General features: G+C 42.5%; 1 protein-coding gene across 1 annotated transcript in view; it reads left to right on the top strand.

Annotated features, from left to right (window-relative positions):
* Positions 1-10,228: 10,228 nt before the first annotated feature.
* LOC115165790 (FERM domain-containing protein 4B) overlaps positions 10,229-16,033 on the top strand; it is a 28,893-nt gene continuing 23,088 nt past the window's right edge. Inside the window, exon 1 of the mRNA XM_029719154.1 lies at positions 10,229-10,433. The gene's annotated coding sequence lies outside the window, so the exon portion shown is untranslated. The remainder of the gene's footprint in view (positions 10,434-16,033) is intronic.

Below are 16,033 nucleotides of genomic sequence, written 5' to 3'. Positions count from 1 at the left end.
CTTGCTCCAAGACCCAGCGCGCAAACAACGCAAAAAATATGTAGTTCTGTAGAGCAGGGAATGACGCTCGTAGCAATGGGAGTTTATGGTATGGAAAACTACAAGCACCATAAGCCACACGTTTGGTGTTTTGACCTGTCAATGTCAGCAGCTTTTTCATTGGTCGCAACATCCGATGGGATTTTACCACATTTTACCTTCAAATCTGCTCAGGTAAATTACCATAGCAGGCTACATTGTTTCAATGTACAAATATCAGTATTCGTTCTTAAAAATAATAGCCTTATTAACAGCTCCATCATTTTCAAACATACCCTACTTTTCTGTCTATGAAAGGTAGGCTACAGTGTAACTACAACTATAAGCCTATTGTGCAACATTGTATACCTATAGTGTAATTACATTGTAACTACGAGCCAACTACCATGTACAAATCACATTGAAACCATCAGAGGAGTTGACTATTTCTACATTTCATAGACTACATTGCCTTGTTAATAGCATTGACCCAAATATTGACAATGTTTGTTTTATGTAGTTTTTTTTGATGATGATGGGAGAATAACATTGAGAAAATGTGATCTTCAAATGTGGGTAGGTTATGTATTATGTTGATTAATGTAGGTTATTATTATCTGAGCTTGTACCCTACTGCACTCTAGCAATGGTACTGGAGTCTGAACATAAAGTTTAATTTACAACCAGTTAGGTATTGCGATAGCATAGTGTTTCATTACAGGCTGTACCGTGGAAAGGTTAAAAGCAAAAGCCATGATCACCACAGGCGACTCTCCTGTGCCTTGCAATCTGCACTGTCCCCGTTTAAAAGTCCCTTATTCTCCACTGGGCGGCAGTGTAAAGCTAGGACAATCATCATCACCATTGAGTCTGCAGGTGACAAATAAAATAAAATGTGTCACCACATCATCGAACTGAGTTTGTTGTCAGTGCAGGCAATCTCAACGCTGTGCGTTACAGGGAAGACATCCTCCTCCCTCATGTGGTACCCTTCCTGCAGACTCATCCTGACATGACCCTCCAGCATGACAATGCCACAAGCCATACTGCTCATTCTGTGCGTGATTTCCTGCAAGACAGGAATGTCAGAGTTCTGCCATGGCACGTCTGGGACCTGTTGGACCCGAGGGTGAGGGCTAGGGCCATTCCCCCCAGAAATGTCCGGGATCTTGCAGGTGCCTTGGTGGAAGAGTGGGTAACATCTCACAGCAAGAACTGGCAAATCTGGTGCAGTCTATGAGGAGGAGTGTGCTGCAGTACTTAATGCAGCTGGTGGCCACACCAGATACTGACGGCTACTTTTGATTGTGGCCCAGAAGTTAATTGACAGCATGCCAGGGCAGATTGCAGAGGTCTTGAAAAAGAAGGGTCAACACTGCAAATATTGACTCTTTGCATCAACTTCATGTAATTGTCAATAAAAGCCTTTGACACGTATGAAATGCTTGTAATTATACTTCAGTATTCCATAGTAACATCTGACAAAAATATCTAAAGACACTGAGGCAGCAGACTTTGAAAATTAATATTTGTGTCATTCTCAAATCTTTTGGCCACGACTGTACACTACCGTTCAAAAGTTTGGGGTCAATTAGAAATGTTCTTTTTTAAAAAAAAAAAAAGCTCTTTTTTTGTCCATTAAAATAACATCAAATTGATCAGACATACAGTGTAGACATTTTTAATGTTGTAAATGACTTTTGTAGCTAGAAACAACTGGTTTTTAATGGAATATCTACAAAGGCTTACAGAGGCCCATTATCAGCAACCATCACTCCTGTGTTCCAATGGCACGTTGTGTTAACTAATCCAAGTTCATCATTTTAAAAGGCTAATTGATTAGGAAACCCTTTTTCAATTATGTTAGCACAGCTGAAAATGTTGTTCTGATTAAAGAAGGGGGGGGGGACACAACAATTTTGGACCCCTTCTGGCCCCCCTAAATGTGGAGTATGAAATACTTTTAACATAACCAATTATTGCTATCGTTCTTTTTTTACATCCGTTATTAGACAGTGGCAACGATGATGATTATGAACATGGTCTTTTGCCTGCTAATGCCTGCAATGCAGTGAAAAAAATGATATGACAACAATAACGTCTAATGTAACTGGCCCCTCTAACAGTGCAACTGGACCCAGCTTGGCCCCCCCAGTTGAAATGGTCTAGAACCGCCACTGCTTTAGACTAGTTGAGTATCTGGAGCATCATAATTTGTGGGTTCGATTACAGGCTCAAAATGGCCAGAAACAAAGACCTTTCTTCTGAAATTTGTCAGTCTATTCTTGTTCTTAGAAATGAAGGCTATTCCATGTGAGAAATTGCCAAGAAACTGAAGATCTCGTACAATGCTGTGTACTACTCCCTTCACAGAACAGCACAAACTGTCTCTAACCAGAATAGAAAGAGGAGTGGGAGGCCCCGGTGCAAAACTGAGCAAGAGGACAGGTACATTAGAGTGTCTAGTTTGAGAAACAGTCCTCAACTGGCAGCTTCATTAACCCGACCACTTGGAGGTGTCCGCATGGTCCTAAGGCATACTGTTGCCTCGTTTTATATCACATTCCAATGATAAAACTGGGGGGGGGGCAAAAATGATATTTCATTATGTGTTCCCCCCTGTCCCCAATGAAAGTTGTGCCCCTGATTTTAGGTGTAACAAAATAATCCACCAATTCTTTAAAAAAGTATACTCGGTTATAAAAATGTGTAAAAAAAATTTAAGTTTTACATCTTCCTAAGTCTGAGGGTGGTTTTAACCTTCCAGACTTGGAATTGTATCGATCACCACCCAAGGCTTTTACTTAAAACATTGTTAAATGCACTAAAGAGGAACAATGTGTACATATTGAAGATATGCTCATCCCCAGAATCTTGTCACGTGTCTATTTTAAATGGATAAAGCTAAGAACATTGACAATTATTTCCATGACAGAATTTATGATTTTTGTACTGACCAATTTAGAGATTCTCAAATACATGCAACTTAAAAGTTTATCACAAAATTTCGACTGAAATCTTTTGGATGTCAGAGCAATGTTGAGGGAATCCTATTTGAGTCAGAAAAGGATACTCTTATGATAGGTAATATGTACAAAACCTTGCAGAAAGCCTATCCAACTGACAATCTCTTAGAAAAATATCAGGTATGAAGGTAAGACCCAGATGCAGACAACGTTGAATTAACAATGGTTTAATAATCCAACAGGGGCAGGCAATAGACACGTTGCTCCAAAACACAGATTGATTTGGTGTTCAGTAATAAACCAGAGAGAGTGACTAAATCATTCAATATGGTTACTGGGCTATCTGATCATAACTTGACACTTATAGCCAGAAAGCTTTCTAAGAGAAGGTTTAACCTCTCTACTGTTAGAAAGACGGATCAACTAAGAATACCTAAGAGTGAATTAAACTATTTTGAAAACGCAATTAATGGAATTAACTGGAATGATCTCTTGTCCTATACAGATGTGGAAGCTGATAGTGAGGTTTTTCTATCCACAATCCAGGCTACAATAAATGGTTTCCTAAAGAAAATCAAATCCAAACCTGGCCAAAAGAGTACTCTTCCTTGGCTAAATGGAGAAATTTGGAAATTGATGAAAGAACGAGATTATGCTCTAAAAACAGCTTTAAAATCCAAATTAGAGCATGACAGACGTAGGTTTACCATGTTGAGAAATAAGGTGATGAAAGAAATCAGACAGGCCAAGGCAAACTTTTTTATTAACATAATTGGTGAGGCAAAGGGAAATTCTAAATTGATCTGGGAGAATCTAAAAAAGTTAACAGGGAAAGACCATAGTAACACTGCAAAAAGACTAGAAATCATGGTGAATAACAATCTAACACAGGATGCAGTCGAAATAGCAATAGCCTTCAATTCCTACTTTATTGACTCTGTCAAGGTACTGACGCAGAACCCCTCCACTGGTTTATTGGGCTCAGTGCTAGTGAATGACACTCAACCTGTCTTCATCATAAGGGAGGTTTCTGAGTCAAAGGTGAACAAGGTGATTAGCTCACTAAAGAACTCTAAATCCAAAGATGTGTTTGGGCTGGACTCTACCTTTCTTAAAAACTACAAAGAGTCACTTTTTGGCCCCATTACTAAGGTCACCAACACATCTATTGGTCTGGGGGTGTTTCCAAGGGTATGGAAGTCAGCCATAATAACGGCCATTTTTAAATCGGGAGACCCTGCTGACGTGAGTAACTACAGGCCCATTTGTATACTACCTGTAGTGTCGAAGGTTGTTGAAAAGTGTGTAGCAGAACAACTGATTTCCCACCTCAACAACAGCCTCTTCACATTACACTCCATGCAGTTTGGCTTCAGAGCGAAACACTCCACAGAAACGGCCAACTGCTTTCTTCTGGAAAATGTGAAGTCCAAGATGGACAAAGGGGGCGTTGTTGGGGCTGTGTTTCTGGACCTAAGGAAGGCTTTCGATACTGTTAATCATGAGATTCTCATCACAAAATTGTCCAAGTTCAACTTTTCCCCCGATGCCTTGAGATGGATGAAATCATACCTTGAAGGCAGAACTCAGTGTGTCAGAGTGAGCAATGAGCTGTCGCCCACTCTTAGCTATGATGTGGGCGTGCCCCAAGGGTCAATACTGGGGCCCCTCTTGTTCAGCCTGTACATTAATGATCTGCCTTCCGTCTGCACTGGGTCTGAAGTTCAAATGTATGCAGATGATACAGTGATATATGTGCATGCAAAGAGCCAACAACAAGCTGCACAAGAACTCACTACTGTAATGGTCCAGGTTACAAAGTGGCTCAGTGACTCGTGTTTGCATCTCAATGTGAAAAAAACTGTTTGCATGTTCTTCACAAAGAGGGCAACAGATGCTACTGAGCCAGATGTCTATGTGTCAGGGGAGAAGCTCCAGGTGGTATCTGATTTTAAGTACCTTGGAATCATACTTGATTCCAACCTCTCTTTTAAAAAGCATGTGAAAAAGGTAATTCAAATAACCAAATTCAACCTAGCTAATTTCCGATTTATACGAAATTGTTTGACCACAGAGGTAGCAAGACTGTACTTCAAATCGATGATACTCCCCCACTTAACATACTGCTTGACTAGTTGGACCCAAGCTTGCTATACAACATTAAAACCTATTCAGTCTGTCTACAAACAGGCTCTCAAAGTGCTCGATAGGAAGCCCAATAGCCATCATCACTGTTACATCCTCAGAAAGCATGAGCTCCTGAGTTGGGAAAATCTGGTGCAATACACCGACGCATGTCTTGTATTCAAGATCCTAAATGGCCTGGCTCCCCCTCCACTCAGTATTTTTGTTAAACAGAAAACCCAAACATATGGCAGCAGATCCACAAGGTCTGCCATGAGAGGTGACTGTATAGTTCCCTTAAGGAAAAGCACCTTTAGTAAATCCGCTTTCTCTGTGAGAGCGTCCCATGTCTGGAATACACTGCCATCAGACACACATAACTGCACCACATATCACACTTTCACAAAATGCATGAAGACATGGCTAAAGGTCAATCAGATTTGTGAACATAATCCCTAGCTATGTATTGCCGCTTTCCATGTTGTCTGTTGTCTGTAGCTTGTGAGGTGGGGAAACACTTTGTTGTTTTTATGGATTTTGTCTTGTTGCTTTTTGTTCTATGTTGCTCTGTCTGTATGCTATGTCTTGCTTGTCCTATGTTACTCTGCGTGTGCTCACTGTTCTATGATTGTCTATATTGTAATTGTTTTTAATAACCTGCCCAGGGACTGCGGTTGAAAATTAGCCGGCTGGCTAAAACCGGCACTTTTACTGAAACGTTGATTAATGTGCACTGTCCCTGTAAAAATAAAATAAACTCAACAACGTTAAGGCAGGCAGTGTTCAGTATACCAGGTGGGGCAACGGTACCGGACGGCAGGCAGGCTCAGGGTCAGGCAGAGTGGCCAGGCAGGTGGGCTCAGAGTCAGGACAGGCAAGGGTCAAAACCAGGAGGGCGAGAAAAAGAGAGACTGGGAAAATCAGGAGCTGAGACAAAAATGCAGGTTGACTTGATAAAGAAGATGAACTGGCAACAGACAAACAGAGAGCACCAGTATAAAGTATAAATACACAGGGGATAATGGGGAAGATGGGTGACACCTGGAGGGGGTGGAAACAAGCACAAGGTCAGGTCTTCAACAGAGCGGTCCCGGGCTCTCTTCCAGGTACGGCGACAGCGGCAGATGAACATCTGGGCAGAGGGATTGCTGACTTCCTCCTCTTGCTCGGGAAGAGCGGAGGCTTATATCCCAAGGAACACTCGAAGGGCGAGAGACCCGTGACAGAGCAAGGAAAGGCGTTGCGGGTGTACTCAACCCATACCAATTGCTGATTCCAGGTGGTAGGGTTGGCGGAGACTAAGCAGCGAAGAGTTCTCTAAGTCCTGGTTGGCTTGCACCGACTGGCCGTTGGACTGGGGGTGGAATCCGGAGGACAGACTGGCCGACGACCAAATGAGCGTGCAGAACACCTTCCAGAACCGGTACGAGAACTGCGGACCCCGGTCGGAGACCATGTCCACCGGGAGTCCGTGGATCCGGAAGATGTGGTGCACAATAAGCTGGGCCGTCTCCTTGGCCAAGGGTAGTTTGGTGAGAGGAATGAAGTGGGCGGCTTTGGAAAACCAGTCGACCACAGTCAGGATGGCAGTGTTGCCCTCAGACGGGGGGTGACCCATGACGAAATCTAGGGATATATGGGACCAGGGACAGTGAGGGACAGGCAGTGGTTGGACAAGACCAGCCGGAGCTTGGGGAGGAGTCTTGTTCTGTGCGCAGACCATGTAGGCGGCGACAAACGCAGCAACATCCGGAACCATAGTAAGCCACCAAAAGCATTGTTGCATGAAGGCCAGGCTCTGACAAGAGCCCAGGTGACAGGCAAGCCTGGAGGAATGGGCCCACTCCAGGACCACGGAGTGGACGGCGTCAGGTATGAACATCCGGTTATCTGGGACCCCCCCCAGGGTTCGGCTGGGACTGCTGCGCCTCCCGAACCTGTTTCCCTATACGCCAGCTGAGTGCCGTCGCCAGGCACGAGGTGGGAAGGAATGGTCTCGGGCTCTGGGGTGGTAACCATGGGGTTATAACGGCGAGACAGGGCATCCGGCTTGATGTTCTTGGACCCCGGCTGGTAGGAGAGGGAAAAGTTGAACCGGTAAACAGCAGGGCCCATCTTGCTTGCCTGGAGTTGAGGCGCGGAGAGGCGAGGCGTGGAGAGGCGCGGAGATACTCCAGGTTTTTGTGGTCGGTCCACACAATGAATGGATGTTCCGCCCCTTCTAGCCAGTGCATCCATTCCTCCAACGCCATCGTCACCGTGAGAAGCCCCTGATTCCCCACATCATAGTTCCTCTCCGTAGCATTGAGGCGGTGGGAGAAGAAGGTGCAGGGATGTAGCTTAAGGTCCAGGGCAGAACATTGGGACAGGACAGCCCCCACTCTGACATCCGAAGCATCGTCCTCCACCACGAACTGACGGGAAGGGTCAGGATGAGCCAGGATAGGAGCAGTGATGAAGCTGTGTTTGAGGTCCCAGAACACCCGGTCAGTGGCAGAGGACCACGTGAACGGAACCTTGGTAGAGGTGAGTGCAGACAGGGGGGAGACCAGGGTGTTGTAACCCCGGATAAAGCCGCGATAAAAGTTGATGAACCCCAGGAAGTGTTGCGGCTGCAACCGGGACGTGGGCTGATGCCAATCCACCACCGCTCTCACCTTCTCGGGATCCATCTGGACACTCCCGGCAGAGATGATGTAGCTCAGAAAGGGAATAGTGGCGTGAAGGAACTCACACTTTTCCTCCTTAACAACTGGTTCGCCAGAAAGTGCTGGAGAACCTGTCAGATGTGTAGCACGTGTTCTTGGGGGGAGAAGACGAGGATGTCATCAATGTAGACAGTACAGTAGAGTACTGTCTTCCCTGTGGCTCAGTTGGTAGAGCATGGTGTTTGCAATGCCAGCATGGTGTTTGTAACGCCAGGGTTGTGGGTTCGATTCCCACGGGGGACCAGTACGAAGAAAAAAAAAATGCATGAAATGAAATGTATGCATTTACTACTGTAAGTTGCCCTGGATAAGAGTGTCTGCTAAATGACTAAAATTGTAGTTTACTGTATTGTGCTCTATTTAAAAAAATATTTGCGGGATTTAGTCATGTGAAAAATATATATATATTATGAATATCGCTAGCTGCAACAGAATACCATCATGGATACCATTTTTATGTCTCTGCGTCCAGAATGAAAGAAGTTAGAGCTAGTTTCACAGGCAAATGATAACCAGTGCTAGCTGTTCCTGTTCATCTGGATCTGGGGAAGTAGATAAAGGGCTTCATTGACAAAATCTCTTACTATCCCTTAAATATAGAGGAAATTACAGTCATTGGAACTAAATAAAGTTTTTTCCCCCTGCAAAACACCTTAGTCTCAACTTCAACAGTGAAGAGGTCACTCTGGGATGCTGGCCTTCTAGGCAGAGTTGCAAAGAAAAAGACATATCTCAGACTGGTCAATAAAAAGAAAAGATTAAGATGGGCAAAAGAACACAGACACTGGACAGAGGAACTCTGCCTAGAAGGCCAGCATCCCAGAGTCGCCTCTTCACTGTTGACGTTGAGACTGGTGTTTTGCGGGTGCTATTTAATGAAGCTGCCAGTTGAGGACTTGTGAGGCGTCTGTTTCTCAAACTAGACACTCTAATGTACCTGTCCTCTTGCTCAGTTGTGCACCGGGGCCTCCCACTCCTCTTTCTATTCTGGTTAGAGACAGTTTGCGCTGTTCTGTGAAGGGAGTAGTACACAGCGTTGTACGAGATCTTCAGTTTCTTGGCAATTTCTCGCATGGAATAGCCTTCTTTTCTCAGAACAAGAATAGACTGACGAGTTTCAGAAGAAAGTGCTATATTTCTGGCCATTTTGAACCTGTAATCGAACCCACAAATGCTGATGCTCCAGATAATCAACTAGTCTAAAGAAGGCCAGTTTTATTGCTTTTTTAATCAGGACAACATTTTCAGCTGTGCTAACATAATTGCAAAAGGGTTTTCTAAGGATCAGTTAGACTTTTAAAATGATAAACTTGGGTTAGCTAACACAACGTGTCATTGGAACACAGGAGTGATGGTTGCTAATAATGGGCCTCTGTACGCCTATGTAGATATTCCATAAAAAATCTGCCGTTTCCAACTACAATAGTCATTTACAACATTAACAATGTCTATACTGTATTTCTGATCAATTTGATGTCATTGTAATAGACAAAAAATGTGCTTTTCTTTCAAAAACCAGGACATTTCTAAGTGACCCCAAACTTTTGAACGGTAGCGTATATATAATGAAACTGTCTAGTAAACTTATTAATTTTAAAATGTTGAAACCCTTTACTTGCCATTATCATTCACCTGATGATAAGACAAGATGTGTTTTTTTTTTTTTGCTAACATATAATGGAGGGTCCCTTGAGACCACTCAAGACCATATTCATTTGGTTTTTAAATTGTCATGGTCTCAACTCACTGTGTCTGGATCTTGGGACCAATGTCCTGGTAGAATATTGGTCTTGGCTCCTGGATATTATCTTTAGTTTTTGGTTACAAACCATAGGCAACCCAAAAAGATGACAATGATCATTGGCTGATCACTCCCAACACTGAGATTATTTGATCTGGTTCTTCTTGGCAGCATGTTATAAACCACACATTTCTTCAGGTTGCTTTCATGAGATTTACATTTTAGATTTTCTGAAATATAGAGCACTTTATTACATTTACATTTACATTTAAGTCAGTTTATGTCACTTTAGTTTAATCCTATTAATTGCTGATGAATAGATGTTTTTGAAGGCAATGGGTGGGTGGGGTTTATGTCACAGCCAACACACAGTATATTGGACATGCATTCATTTATACAATGGCCACAATTGCCAACAATTATTATTATTATTATTATTATTTTAAAAACCCTGATAGGCCTGTAGATAGGTTTGCGATAATACCCGGGTAGAAAAAAATGTTATTCCGCATGGGTCTGCATCATGTCTAATTCTAAAACATGAACCTTTATTACCAGCAATGAGCATATTGTGACCCATTGTGTATAGCAGTTCAGTACAGCCGCCGTAGCTGAGGACAGCGAGCGCTAAAATCTCCTTTCACATAAAAAACTGCGGGGTGAAGGCGTGGTGAGCGTGGAAGAAAGCAAGCGTGCGCGAGTAGCCCTACGAGAGAAGGCTACTAATAGTTGACTGCGATACAGTTCACTGGCTCTCTCCTTTTGCTGAAAACATAACAGGGATGCATTGAATGCGATTCCTATATGCCGGGGGAGACCTATGTTAGATTCAAGAAACCAACCAGCTGAAATAAAAGGAAACGCCCAAAAACGAAGGTAAGACTGTCCCGTTACAACGTGACAATAAACAATCATGGGGAGAGTATTCTCTGAACTGTGCAGGGAACAAAGTATACCAGGTCATTCACGCATCGGAATGGGATCCCACACGAGTGATCAATTCATTAACCGGCTTTATCATATCATTGTAGGCCTGGCTATCCTATTGTAATTGTATTATTGTATTATTGTAATTGTATTATTGTTATTGTATTATCAATATTGGCATCAGTGTTTTTTCTTTCAACAAAAGAATCATGCCCATTCATATACTTTTATTTAGCTTTTTCTGTAATCGGGGACTCAGGTTTGTCATTTGACTGAACATAACCACCAATGTACAGTAACCTAGTCATTGTTTCTACCTCATTGTGAAATACGTGTTACTGTTAGCATACAACGTTTTAATGGGTTATTAGCCTACTGTATACAATTGGTAAATACTGTAATGAACAGGCAGGGAGCAGGTCTCGAACCCTCGACCTTCAAGCCCGAAGTCCGGCGCGCTATCGACTGTGCCGCAAAAGCATGCTCATCCGGCAGAGCCGATTTCCGCGCTTATAAACCCAGGGTCATTACAATACTTTTCTTTATGTGAATGGAATAAACTAAAATCTCTGCACTAAACAGCAGTGTATAGAAGGGATCGGTTAGGGACCGATATGGACCGGGGTTTGGTCAGTGAGGAAGGATACAGTGCAAAAAGAAGGCTTCCTTACAGAAATTGGGTTGGGTACAGTAAGGGAATGATTATGTAGCTTTATTTATCTACATAAAGGATATCTTTAGGATTAGGCCTGTTGTAAGTAAATACAGTAAGCGATTACAATTCATATATTAGCATCAGAAACGAAGTCCAGTTGATTAATTAGCAACATCAATTTACTCTGAAAGTATACTGTCTATCCGTTTTCTGACCTGTGTATGTCCATGCTGTGTATGCCTACTTAGGCTACATGTTGATAGTCATAAAGAGTTGTGGGTTATTTGCATCCTTTATTTTGCATTGTACGTTGTCAATGACTGCTCTAAGGGAGCTAGCAGGCTCACTCCGTCATTTTCATGAGAAACATGTCACCTGTGTAGTCGCAGCCAACGCAAACAGCAGCACACAGTATAATGTCCTTGTACAGGTGGCAGTGCCAGTAGCAAGTGGTGGAAGCAGTAGTTTAAGACATTATAATGTTTAATGGCAGTTGTTTCGGCCAGCTCTGGCCTGATGTTACCGATTGACTACGTAGTGAATTCGTTAAAAACTATTTGAAAAAGTAGACTCAATTCTCAAAACTTTTTTTTACACTGTATAGATCTGGCAGTGAACAGAACAAAGAAAGAAGAGCAAAACATCACTGAATTGTCCTCTGACTTTGTCACAAGTTGTCACTATTTGTCATGTTCTCTGTGAGATTCAGGAAAAGAAAGGCTTTTGACGTAGTTTTAGGCAGCCGGCATGGTAAACAGGAATTGCTAGTTTGATGGCTGTTTTTTTAGAAATGGAAGTGGATGAACTTCACTATCCTGATACTTATCCCGTTGTGATGGCCCCTGCCGTTGTTGGTCAGGATATCCTGTTGAAAACAGTATGGTGGCTAATGCGATGTAGCACCACTGGAGATGGGGGGAATTGTTTAAAACCCACGACATAAAGCAATGACTGGCCCCTTGAAACAAGCAACAGGGGTCATAACAAACAAGTGTTGTTTAAGTGGGTAACTGAATATACAGTAAACTGAAATAATACATTGTACCTTTAACAATAAACATAGACCATGTAGGCATATACTTCAGCTAGTTTACTGTCTCTACATATTTTCCTCTTGTGATTGTACCTCAGTACATGAGAGATGGTTTGTGAGGCTGTTTGATGCTGGTGATGAGCAACACACCACAACACTCAGTTGGCAGTTTTCCTTTCAGGAACCTTGACGTCTCCTGAGGATTTACATGAAACACACTGTCTAAAGAGAGGATTCTTTTTGGAAAGGCTGGTTATCCTGCATTTATTCATATCCTGGAAGAGTTAAATATTGTTACGTTACATAAATACTGTTACAAGTCCATAGGTAGGGAAGTATACACATTCTATCAAACTGCCTAAGTGTTACTTCAGTCTTCATCCTCAAGCATTCATTGGTAATCACACACCTGTTCAACTCCATAACTCTACATACTCCAGATTATCGGCTCTTGCTAGTACATATAATAACTGATGATAGTAAATGCTAATTTTGACAGCCAATGTTATCTTTTGATGATAGCATCTATAAAAGCTTTGTGATTCGTAGTTCTGTTACCTACATCAAGCGTTGCAACATCATTAATATCCCAATTTCTACTCTGCTCCTCAGTGACTGAGTGCCTCGCTCCTTCCCCAGGGCTCTGCAGAAAGTCACTGCAGCTCCAGATAATACAACTCTGCAGTCCCTTTCAGTAGGCATGCAAACCCCTCACTACAGCACCTGCTTCTGACACCCTATAGAGAAACAGCTTTTCATTCTAGTCGCATAGCAGCTGTAGTGAAGGGATAGCAACAGTTACTACTAATACTGTACTACTAATACTACACTACTAATACTACACTACTACTATTACTACAACTAATACTACAACTGCATATACTACAACTACTACTACCACCACCACTACTATTACTAATACTACTACTACTATTACTACTACTACTACCACTACTACTGCTGCTACTACTACTAATACAGCACTACTACTATTACTCCAACAATTCCAACTAGTACTACAACTACTACTAATACCACTACTACTATTACTACTACTACTACCACTACTACTGCTGCTACTACTGCTACTACCACTACTACTACTACTACTACTACTACTACTAATACTACACTACTACTATTACTCCAACAATTCCAACTAGTACTACAACTACTACTACTACTACTACTACTTATACTACAACTACTACTATCACTACCACTACTACTACTAATACTACTACTACTACCACTACTACTGCTGCTACTACTACTAATACAGCACTACTACTATTACTCCAACAATTCCAACTAGTACTACAACTACTACTAATACCACTACTACTATTACTACTACTACTACCACTACTACTGCTGCTACTACTGCTACTACCACTACTACTACTACTATTACTACTACTACTAATACTACACTACTACTATTACTCCAACAATTCCAACTAGTACTACAACTACTACTACTACTACTACTACTAGTACTTATACTAAAACTACTACTACCACTACCACTACTACAACTAATACCACTCCCACTCCTACTACTGCTACTACTGCTGCTACTACTGTCACTACTACTACTACTACCACTACTACTACTACTACTACTACTACTACTACTACTACTACTACTACAACTACTCCTACCACTCCTACTCCTACCACTCCTACTCCTACTACTACTACTGCTGCTACTACTGCTACTATTATTACTACTACTACTGCTACTACCACTACTACTACTACTATTACTACTACTACTAATACTACACTACTACTATTACTCCAACAATTCCAACTAGTACTACAACTACTACTACTACTACTACTACTACTTATACTACAACTACTACTACCACTACCACTACTACTACTAATACCACTCCCACTCCTACTACTGCTACTACTGCTGCTACTACTGTCACTACTACTACTACTACTACTACTACTACTACTACTACTACTTATACTACAACTACTCCTACCACTCCTACTCCTACCACTCCTACTCCTACTACTACTACTGCTGCTACTACTGCTACTATTATTACTACTACTACTACTGTTTATACTACAACTACTACTACCACTACCACTACTACTACTAATACCAATACTATTACTTCTACTACTACTACCACTCCTACTGCTACTACCGCTACTACTACTACTACTGCTACTACTGCTGCTACTACTGCTACTACCACTACTATTACTACTACTACTACTGCTACTACTGCTACTACCACTACTACTACTACTACTGCTACTACTGCTGCTACTACTTTACTTCTACTCCTACAAGCCTACTACCTCTAGTGCTACCTTAACCACTACTTATGTGCTAATACTTCCACTACTTCTGAAAATACTGCTACTACAGCTGTCATGATTAGACAGCGTAGACAGCATGGTTAGTGTGCAGTGCTGAGTGCTCTTTGATTGCAGTACTTGCAAAACACCTGTCTCAACGTCAACAGTGAAGAGGCGACTCAGGGATGCTGGCCTTCTAGGCAGAGTTGCAAAGAAAAAGCCATATCTCAGACCGGCCAATAAAAATAAAAGATTAAGATGTGCAAAAGAACACAGACACTAGACTAAGGAACTCTGCCTAGAAGGCCAGCATCCCAGAGTCGCCTCTTCACTGTTGACGTTAAGACTGGTGTTTTGCGGGTAGTATTTAATGAAGCTGCCAGTTGAGGACTTGTGAGGTGTCTGTTTCTCAAACTAGACACTCTAATGTTGGGCTGGGCTAGACAACCTGGACCCTCTCGTTCTAAAATTATCCGCCAAAATTGTTGCAACCCCTATTACTAACCTGTTCAACTTCTCTTTCGTATCGTCTGAGATCCCCAAAGATTAGAAAGCTGCCGCGGTCATCCCCCTCTTTAAAGGGGGAGACACTCTAGACCCAAACTGTTACAGACCTATATCTATTCTACCCTGCCTTTCTAAGGTCTTCGAAAGCCAAGTTAACAAACAGATCACCGACCATTTCGAATCCCACCGTACCTTCTCTGCTATGCAATCTAGTTTCCGAGCTGGTCATGGGTGCACCTCAGCCACGCTCAAGGTCCTAAACGATATAATAACCGCCATCGATAAAAGACAATACTGTGCAGCCGTATTCATTGACCTGGCCAAGGCTTTCGACTCTGTCAATCACCACATTCTTATAGGAAGACTCAACAGCCTTGGTTTCTCAAATGACTGCCTCGCCTGGTTCACCAACTACTTCTCAGACAGAGTCAGTGTGTCAAATCGGAGGGCCTGTTGTCCGGACCTCTGGCAGTCTCTATGGGGGTACCACAGGGTTCAATTCTCAGGCTGACTCTTTTCTCTGTATATATCAATGATGTCGCTCTTGCTGCTGGTGATTCTCTGATCCACCTCTACGCAGACGACACCATTCTGTATACTTATGGCCCTTCTTTGGACACTGTGTTAACTACCCTCCAGACGAGCTTCAATGCCATACAACTCTCCTTCCGTGGCCTCCAACTGCTCTTAAATGCAAGTAAAACTAAATGCATGCTCTTCAACCGATCGCTGCCCGCACTTGCCCGCCCGTCCAGCATCACTACTCTGGACGGTTCTGACTTAGAATTTGTGGACAATTACAAATACCTAGGTGTCTGGTTAGAATGTAAACTCTTCTTCCAGACTCACATTAAGAATCTCCAATCCAAAATCAAATCTAGAATCGGCTTCCTATTTCGCAACAAAGCATCCTTCACTCATGCTGCCAAACATACCCTCGTAAAACTGACCATCCTACCGATCCTTGACATCGGCGATGTCATTTATAAAATAGCCTCCAACACTCTACTCAGCAAATTGGAG

Source organism: Salmo trutta, chromosome 28 (assembly GCF_901001165.1).
Source record: "Salmo trutta chromosome 28, fSalTru1.1, whole genome shotgun sequence".
In the NCBI taxonomy this organism is placed as follows: Eukaryota; Metazoa; Chordata; class Actinopteri; order Salmoniformes; family Salmonidae; genus Salmo; species Salmo trutta.
Note: the sequence above shows the minus strand (reverse complement) of the source record. Positions and strands in the feature narration are given on the sequence as shown.